This window comes from Pseudopodoces humilis, chromosome 6 (genome assembly GCF_049639895.1).
Source record: "Pseudopodoces humilis isolate 2021_Gansu_Grassland_sample_001 chromosome 6, ASM4963989v1, whole genome shotgun sequence".
In the NCBI taxonomy this organism is placed as follows: Eukaryota; Metazoa; Chordata; class Aves; order Passeriformes; family Paridae; genus Pseudopodoces; species Pseudopodoces humilis.
Genome location: NC_142205.1, coordinates 6,336,212 through 6,344,778, shown reverse-complemented (window position 1 = coordinate 6,344,778; position 8,567 = coordinate 6,336,212).

The following is an 8,567-nucleotide window of genomic DNA, read 5'->3' as shown; positions in this document are numbered from 1 at the left end:
AACCCTAATGTGCCCTGTTTTTAAAATACTGGCATGTATTGCTAAGGGTTCTTTCAGTATATCCTGGCATGAAGTGGATGCTTAACACTCATTTCCTCTCATGAATCTAAGTATCAAACCCAGATGATGAAAGTTTAATCCTTTGGCCCAGGTACTGCTCATTGCATCTTAACACAATGGAGCCCATTTTCTATGGAGAAGAGGCAGTGAAAAATGCCTTGTACAGGGCTTCAGTGCAGCATCTTGGGTTAGAAAAGGCGCAGTTTTGGCAGATAAAGTTCCATTTCCAAGGCTCACATCCAGCAGGCCAAGACATTGCTTAGCAGAAAAACTACACTGCCTTAAAGCCATCTGCACAATTTCTTAAAGCTTCACTTCCCTGATGGATAACAGATGGAGAAGGAAATTTATAAGTAAAAGATTAGAGTAACTCTGTTTATAAACAGGAGTACTAATCACTCTGCCTTTGCCCTGGAGACCAGATTTAATCCTGAGGTTTAACTTAATGCAACTGTCTTGTTTCTGCTGCCAACTGAGAGCATTCAAACACTGCCATGATAAGGAATACTTTGGGATGATACAAAGCTAAACATTGCTTTGCAATTGATGACCCAGCATTTATTCAGTGATTACTCTCAACAAAACATGGTGAAGTAATGGACTGGGTAATTTTTGTCTTTAACATTTGTCATCTCCCAGTGTTTAATTCTATTTGCTCAGCAGTTCTCCACTGCATTTACACTATGTCAGTAGCACCTGCACTTTGTACCCTCACCTGATGGTTGTATTATTGAAATGAAAAGTGAGATGATGGCTCCAAACCTTCAAAACTTGAAAGGGTTACAAGAGAGAGGATGGCTTTTGACAAGGGCAAGGGGGAATGGCTTTAAACTGAAAGAGTATAGATGTAGATTAGATGTTAGGAAGAAATTCTTTACTGTGAGGCCCTGGAACAGAAGCTATGGATGCTCCAACCCTGGAAGTGTTCAAGACCAGGTTAGATGAGGCTTTGAGCAATCTGGTCTAGTGGGTGGCATCCCTGCCCATGGCAGAAGGGTTGTTACTGGATGATCTTTAAAGTCCCTTCCAAGCCAAACCATTCTGTGCTTCTATGAATAAGTCTCAGGGCTGTAGATTTGCAGAATGAGTTATTGGGTAGCAGATTTTCCACTCTCTGTTTTCTATTTTTATACTCCAGTTTCTGTGCTGTGTTCTGGAGTGTTGGTTAAAAGAACACAGACAGAGCAATTAAACCTATGATGAGTATTGATTTTTCAATTTGCTGCCTGAATTGGAAATTAAAAAGGAAAATTGTCCCAGTCTGACCTGAAATGAAAACATATTAATTTTTCTCGTGGAAAAGAAACCAACCACTGTGCCTGCTGCACCCCTGCTAAAACAAAGTACCTCCAGCCTAAACAGAAGAATTCCATTCAGAATGGAATTTTTTTAGTCTGCAATTGCCTGTTTGAGCAATTGGTGAGACATACATTTAAGAAACCTCAACCTTTCTATTATCCCTAGAAATAGTATTTCTGTTCAATTGATCAAAAGGAAAAAAATAGTGCAATCTCTGGTTATTCTGTGTGTGGGTAATAGCATGCTGCCATTTTGCTTTTTGTTTGTTTGGTTTTGGTTTTGTTTATTGAAGAAACAAAGGTTTATGAATCATCCAGGAGTATGTGAGAATGGGGGCATTTGAGTCTTTTCAAGGTCTTTTGTCTAGAACCAAAAGGAGTAGAAACAGAGTTCTCTGTGTGAAAATAGCTGTCCCAGGATGGGATGGGACAGAAGCTGCAATGTGAGCATGTTCATTTTACATTTTACGCAACAGGGTTTTACACATTTTGGAAAAAATCTCACCACAGACTGTCAGCAAGACTGTGAATCCTACTTGACTATTGAAAATCCAACTCCAAGGCACAAAATAATGGGAAAGCAGATACCAGTAGTTGTGTTGTTCATGGAATGTGTTACCTTAAATGAGATTTGGAACAAATTAGTGGCTTTTGCTTGATTGTTGGAGATTGGCAATACTTGGCTGATGGAGAATTGTTCATTGGTTATGCTATCCCCTGGTGATGACAAACCTTTAAACCTTTACCTGTTTGCTTACTTGTTTCTTAAAGGATGGTTTCAGAATAGTCTGGGATCTCTATGAGAGTAAAAGGCAAGGAAAATCAGATTAAATCTCCATGTTACAAAGCCACAGTATAATCTAGGCTGGAGGTCTGCATGGATGAAGAGTCCCTCCTTGTAAGTAGGAAGTTAATGAGCACACCCTTCAGACCTTTTTTTCCTAGAAAAATGATGCCATTTCAGCAGTTAATATATTAATAGTAAGTGCATATCTCACTGCTAAGGATTTCAAATGTCTCTTTATCAGGTAAGCTTTTACATCCAGTGAAGGGAACCTTTGAGGTTTTTCTTTTTTGGGAGAATGGAAATGTATATAAATATCTGGCTAAAATATTTCCTTTCTAGACTTGGAAAAAAAAAGGAAAAAAATTCCCACAAAACCCAAGTAATGTCTTTGATAATCATGTTTATACAGAGTCTGAACAGTAGTAGTTTTGTAAGAGAGATTTCTTTTACTGGACTTTTTCTGTCTTGCACATTTTCTCCTTTTCTGAAGACATCCTGGTCTCATAAAAGCAGCTTATTTAGAACAGACCTGGCCATCTGGGACTGCTTTGCTATAGGCTAAGCTTAACTTATTAGGTATTGTCATCCAAAGGAAAACAAAGAAGCTACTAATGCATATTTTATCTATTCTGTGTATATATTCTGGGAGGAAGGGAGGAAGGAAGGAAGGAAGGAAGGAAGGAAGGAAGGAAGGAAGGAAGGAAGGAAGGAAGGAAGGAAGGAAGGAAGGCAGGAAATAAAATTAGATTGAGTTGTCTGGAAATTTTTCGCTTCAGGAAGAGCTAAATGCTGTCTGTGGAGCTGCTCAGCTTTGTCTGTCTGCTGAGGGGAAGAGGAAAAGGGGGACAAAATGTAAAGTCACCCAAAAATGTGCTGCCTGTGAGTACCAAAAGGGTGAGGTACCACATCTGCTGAGACGTGTTTGACTTAAGAAATACTTCCCAGCATCTGGAGCAGTAGTGGCTGTTTAAAGGAAGCTGTGATGTTAGTTTCAGACAGAAAGCAAATTCTCTTCAGTGCTGCAGCATTTGGAGGACATGGAAAAGTGATTGCTACTGGAGCTTGAACAGCACTTTTTCCTGGGTATTAGTGTAGTTCTTGGGGAGCTGGCTGTTTTTTATGGGTAGTTGCTTCAGGTTGCTTTCCATCACCTTGTCGTCTCTGAAAAATCAATCACAGAGGTTTAAAACCCAAATACCCAAGAAAGCACCAATGTGATTTTTCCTAGAGATCCTGGGCAGTCACTACAGACCCTGCTGGCAAAGCCACAGGCAGAGCTGGGGATCACATCAGTTAATTTTTCCTTCTCTTTGCAGGACAATAGTTGTATTCATCTTTCTCGATGTGCAAGCACTATTTTAGACAGTGTATCATCTAGAAACACAGTTATTTCAAAGTAGGAAGAAATAAAGCAGGTTATTATATTAAATATAAATATCAGGTTAAAATAATAACCTGATATTTATTTATTAAAAATAAATATCAGGTTATTCAAGCAGGACTTACCTGTCACTGACCCGTGCTGGCTAGGCCTGATGTCCTGGTTCTCCTGTACATGCTGTGGGATCCCACGCCCCATGATCTGCCCCATGAGCTTTCCTGGCATACCGAGGTCCCACTGACAGGCCTGTAGTTCCCAGATCTTCCTTCAGGCCCTTCTGGTGGATGGGTGTCACATTTGGTGGCCTCCAGTCCCCTGGGACCTCCCCAGGGGCCAGGACTACTGGTAAATGATGGAGAGTGTCTCAGTGAGCCCATCCATGAACTCCCTCAGTCCTCTAGGGTGGATCCCACCCAGCCCCACAGATCTGTGTGTGTCTAAGTGATGTACCAGATCTCTGACCATTTTTCCTTGGATTATGGGGGCTTCATTCTGCTCCCCATTCCCATCTTCTACCTCAAGGGGCTGAGTACCCAGAGAACTGGTCTTACTGTTAAAGACTGTGGCAAAGAAGGCATTAAATACCTCACCCTTTTCTTCATCCTGTGTCACTGTGACTCCCCTTCATCTGATAAAGAAGGGAGATTCTTCTTAACTCTTTTCTTGCTGATGTATTTATAGAATTAGGTTTTTTAATGCCTTATTGCACACAGGTAATCTGCTTATTGCAAGAGTTTTTTCCTCTCCTAAAACAGACAGTAGTTTCTTAGATTAAACCTGTGAGACTTTAGAGCTTTTTATTTTTATATTTTTTGCTAGCAAAATGGCCTAAGTGTATATATATATATATATATATATGTGTGTGTGTTATATATTGTTCAGCAAACCATCCAGCTTGTTCAACTCTTTATAACAGACTTTTGGCTTTTGATGTACTAAAATCAATTACGATTCCCACTAGTGACATTGGAGACATTTTAAAAGTGTAAAATTTAATATATTTATGAGGCTATCTGCATTCAGGCACTTTGTAGAAGCATGGGTGTGAGAATCTGGTCAGAAATATATTTTCCCTGAATCTTATCAGGATCTCAGGCATAAAATTCCTTCATTTCTACTGGGACCTCTGTACTTCTCACTGCTCTCCCACATTCCCTGGAATCATTTCCCAGCAGTTCAGAAACAAGGTACCATTTCCTGCAAAACTGACCTCGGTAAAAAATATCTTTTGAGAAAAATTAATTGCTTCTCCCTGATGAGCCCCCTGATCCCAACATTCATTGCCTTTAGGAAGTGGGAGGGTTGTGGAAGGAAAGTATCTCCTGTTGGTGTGTGGTTGCAGCTTAACATGCTATGCCTGAAATAAAACACCAAGGGAAGATTTCTTTCTGCTTTCTCATTGGGGAGGAAAAGTTTTTGAGAAAGTTAAAGACAATACTGAGATTAGGCTGCTGTTGTTTCTGCTCAGTGGCAGACGTTGAAGCTTTGGCTAAAAGCCCATTGACAGGACCAGATGTTTTAGTCTTGCACTTCCTTTGCAATGGGAAATAATGAAAACTGAGCCTTGTAAACTGAACGGGACTTTGCCGATTTAATTCTTTTGTCGTGTCATTTTGATTCATATCATTAGAAAATCTCCCTGCCAGGGGTTCAGCAGGGGTTCAGCAAAACAGGAGCTTGTAAGGGAGCTGCTAATGGGGTTTCACAGGTGCCTTCTCATCTTGTTTTCAGTTCTCCAATGTCATCTTTAGTAGCTCTCACCCTGAGAAACCTATGAGAATCTATCAGTTTTCCAAAGATAATTGCTTTCTGGGAGTTCATTTGGTGTGGTGTGTGATACATAACCCCTTCCATTTTATAGTGCAGTCTATAAGAACTCACAGAGGACTGGAATTCAAAGCTCAATGCTCAGAGAAGCTGATGACCTTCCCAGAGCTCTGCCCTGGGTGTGACGTGGAACATCACTGCGCTACCTGGGTGACCTGGGTCACTCTTCACCTATTTTAGCTACCAGAGCATCCTCTGTGCACAGTGCAGAGAAAGATGCTTCCAGGTGTGACATTTTTTGTAGGGAATTCCTCTTTTGGAAGTGTCTGTGCTGGCTGTGTAAAGAGTGTGGGCGGTTCAGACCATAACAGAGTGGGATGAACTCGAGGTCAACTGTTCTCAACAAAACACAAGCATTCTTTTTTCCCCTGTTCTGCCTTGCACCTGAATATAAGTAGCTTTCTTCCTCTGCCAGACACACTGGATTTTTTCATTAAGTGACCTCAAGTACGAGAAGTTCCGTGGGTTTAATCACCTTTTCTTTTCAAACACAACTAAATCAAGGAGGTACCTAAGATGGTTGGAAACACAGTTGGCAGTGCAAAAATCCCTGAATTTCTCCCTCAGAGCAATGTTTGTAATTTGTCATGGCTTCCTGGGCTTAGCTGAAGCTGCAACTAGAAAAAGCCATCACAACCACCTGGTTGGGTCCCTCTGCTCTCAGTTTTTCCCAGAGCCTTCTGCTCTGAAACATTTCACTGCTGGGAGCATCAGCAGTGCTGCTTCCAGAACCTTGGTCCCACCAGCCTGAAGCTGTCTGTGCCACCAGTGCTGATGCTCTCAACAAACCCATAAATTCAGCACAAAACCCTTGTGCACCCTGGAGCAACAGCAGCAAAAGCAACAGAGATAGGGCCATTGTGAATAATTGAAGGGTAATGTAAAAGTAACAGATGACAGAAACTTCGTACTTTGCAGCAGGCAAGTAAATTTCCTTCAAAAATATCAACATTGGAAACAAGATGGAATTATAGATATTGCTTTATCTCTGAGAAATATGACTTGTTGTTTTTTTTAAATTTTAATGACCCATATGTAGTTTTACCTCTATTTCACTGTGTAGTAAAACCATTTTAGCAACAATACATTCCTCAGAAATTCAGACTTTTGTAGGCTGTACTGTCATAACAGAATAAAAAATTACAGCATTTCACTGCTATTAAACATAGTTAGAAATATGTATCTATTTCATGAAGTCAAGTAATATGCTAAAAATATGCCTCAGAATAACCAAATTGCTAATATCTTGAAATAGAGGCAATAAAATGTAACAGATTTGAAAGAAGGAAAGGGCTGTAAATGAAAACCAGAGAAGAAAGCCTGCAGTAAGACTATATGAGCACCCCCAAAGCCAAGCTCTGGCAAATGTTAACCATAGTTCAGTCTAACAGGCTGCCTCTTGTGATCCTAAGCTCGGTAGCTTAGATGAGTTATTGGAGGGTATGCTCTGATTAGTGGCAGATATGAAGAATGGGATTTCCAGCAGTCCTTTAGCTCCCTTCTCTGAAAACCTTCAGCTGGCTTCAGTAGCTGCAGCGTTCAGTGGAGACTGAGGCTTTTGCTGTCTTCACATGTTTGGCCACAATAGATATTTCTAAGGAGAGGATGCTAAGCACAATCAGTTATTGAGGCTTTGGAGTTCCCCTATTCTACATTCACATTAAAAACAGCAAATAGTCCTTAGGGTAAAAGACAAATTCTTCCATTAGCTCTGTGTGTGATGATTGTATCACTCATTTTATTTGCCTGCTTTCCTAAACACTTATTTCTGCTTGGAATTTGACTGCAGGACACTTGAATTCTCTGTGGCATCCCCTGAGGTCCAGAGACAAGTAACACAGTTGAGGAGGGTTTTTCTCCTGGATGGGAACACAGGGGTCCAGAGGCAGTTTGATTGTGTAAGGGTTAGCATATTGTGTCCTGCACTTTAGGCATTATCATAATAAAAATTAAATAATAATAAACAGCAGCATAGAGTTTGGTAATCAGCATTGCCAATTTCCCAGGGTATACTGGGGAAGGAGGATGGAGAACAGAGATTGATCAGCCTTGTAGTTATGTGTTTTAAGGTTGAAAAGGATCCAGATTTGTTTCTCCTCTGTTCTTTTTCATGACAGAGCCATCATATTAGACTGAGTAACTTCTATACACATCCTAGTGCCATGTTTCCATGAAGATTGCAACATCTGGGGATCCACCATTTCCTTATGCAATTCTTTTCCTCAGACTCACTCACTCTGTTAGATAATTGTGTCATATTTCTGTTGGGATGTCTTTGTCTTTAACTTTCAGTCATTCTGTGTTATGTTAAAAAGTCTTTTGAGAACTGATATATACTGTCTTTAAAGAAAAAGTGTAGTCTTTTTGACACCGAAATCACACTCCCTCCTTGATCTTTTTGAGGACTTCAGAACAGTGAGTGTCTGACATTTCTTTGCAAGGCACATTTTCCCAGCTCTCCAACTATCAAAACTTGTGTGTGCATCTATGCTCTGAATTTTTGTGAGTGTGGTGTTGAAAACATGTGTCCAAGATTTAGTATTATATTTCACACAATAATTGTGTTTCTGTACATGCATGTGTAAAAAAATAGAAAGCTAAGACACAATATGTGTTAGGGACATTAAGTGAACATATTTGTACCTGTTGTACATTAACTCTTTAGCCCTAGAACTAAAACCTTTTCCCCATCTTAATCTTGTAGCACTGGATAAAAAGGCATCAGGCACTGTTCATTTTTATTGAAATAAGGAAAGCAATACTTCTGTCATGTTCTTTTCCCACAAAAGTGTTGATGTTTTAGGACTTGCATCTTTCCACTCTTCTTTCCCCCAAGCAATTTGCTTAAACGATGTTTTGGCAGCTTGTGGTGTAATTGAGTGTTTTATTCGAACGGCTGACAAACAGTTGGGAGAAAATGGGCCATTGTGAAATATTCTACATGGTAATGTAAAATGTTTTCCTGAAGAGCTGGGCACCTGCCTGCTGGAGTCCTCTGTGATTCCCAGGAGAAGGCCACAGAAACAGGAGTCAGACTGTCGATTAAGCAACATTTAAATAACAGAAATAAAATCCTCACATTTTCGCATTGCATTTCAAAGAAATAAAGAAGGCCATAAAACTGTCCTCATTGCAGTGAGCTAACCCCGTAAGTGGGAACATTACACTGTTCCTTACACACAGTTTGGGTTAGAACATTATTGAAAATTGCAAA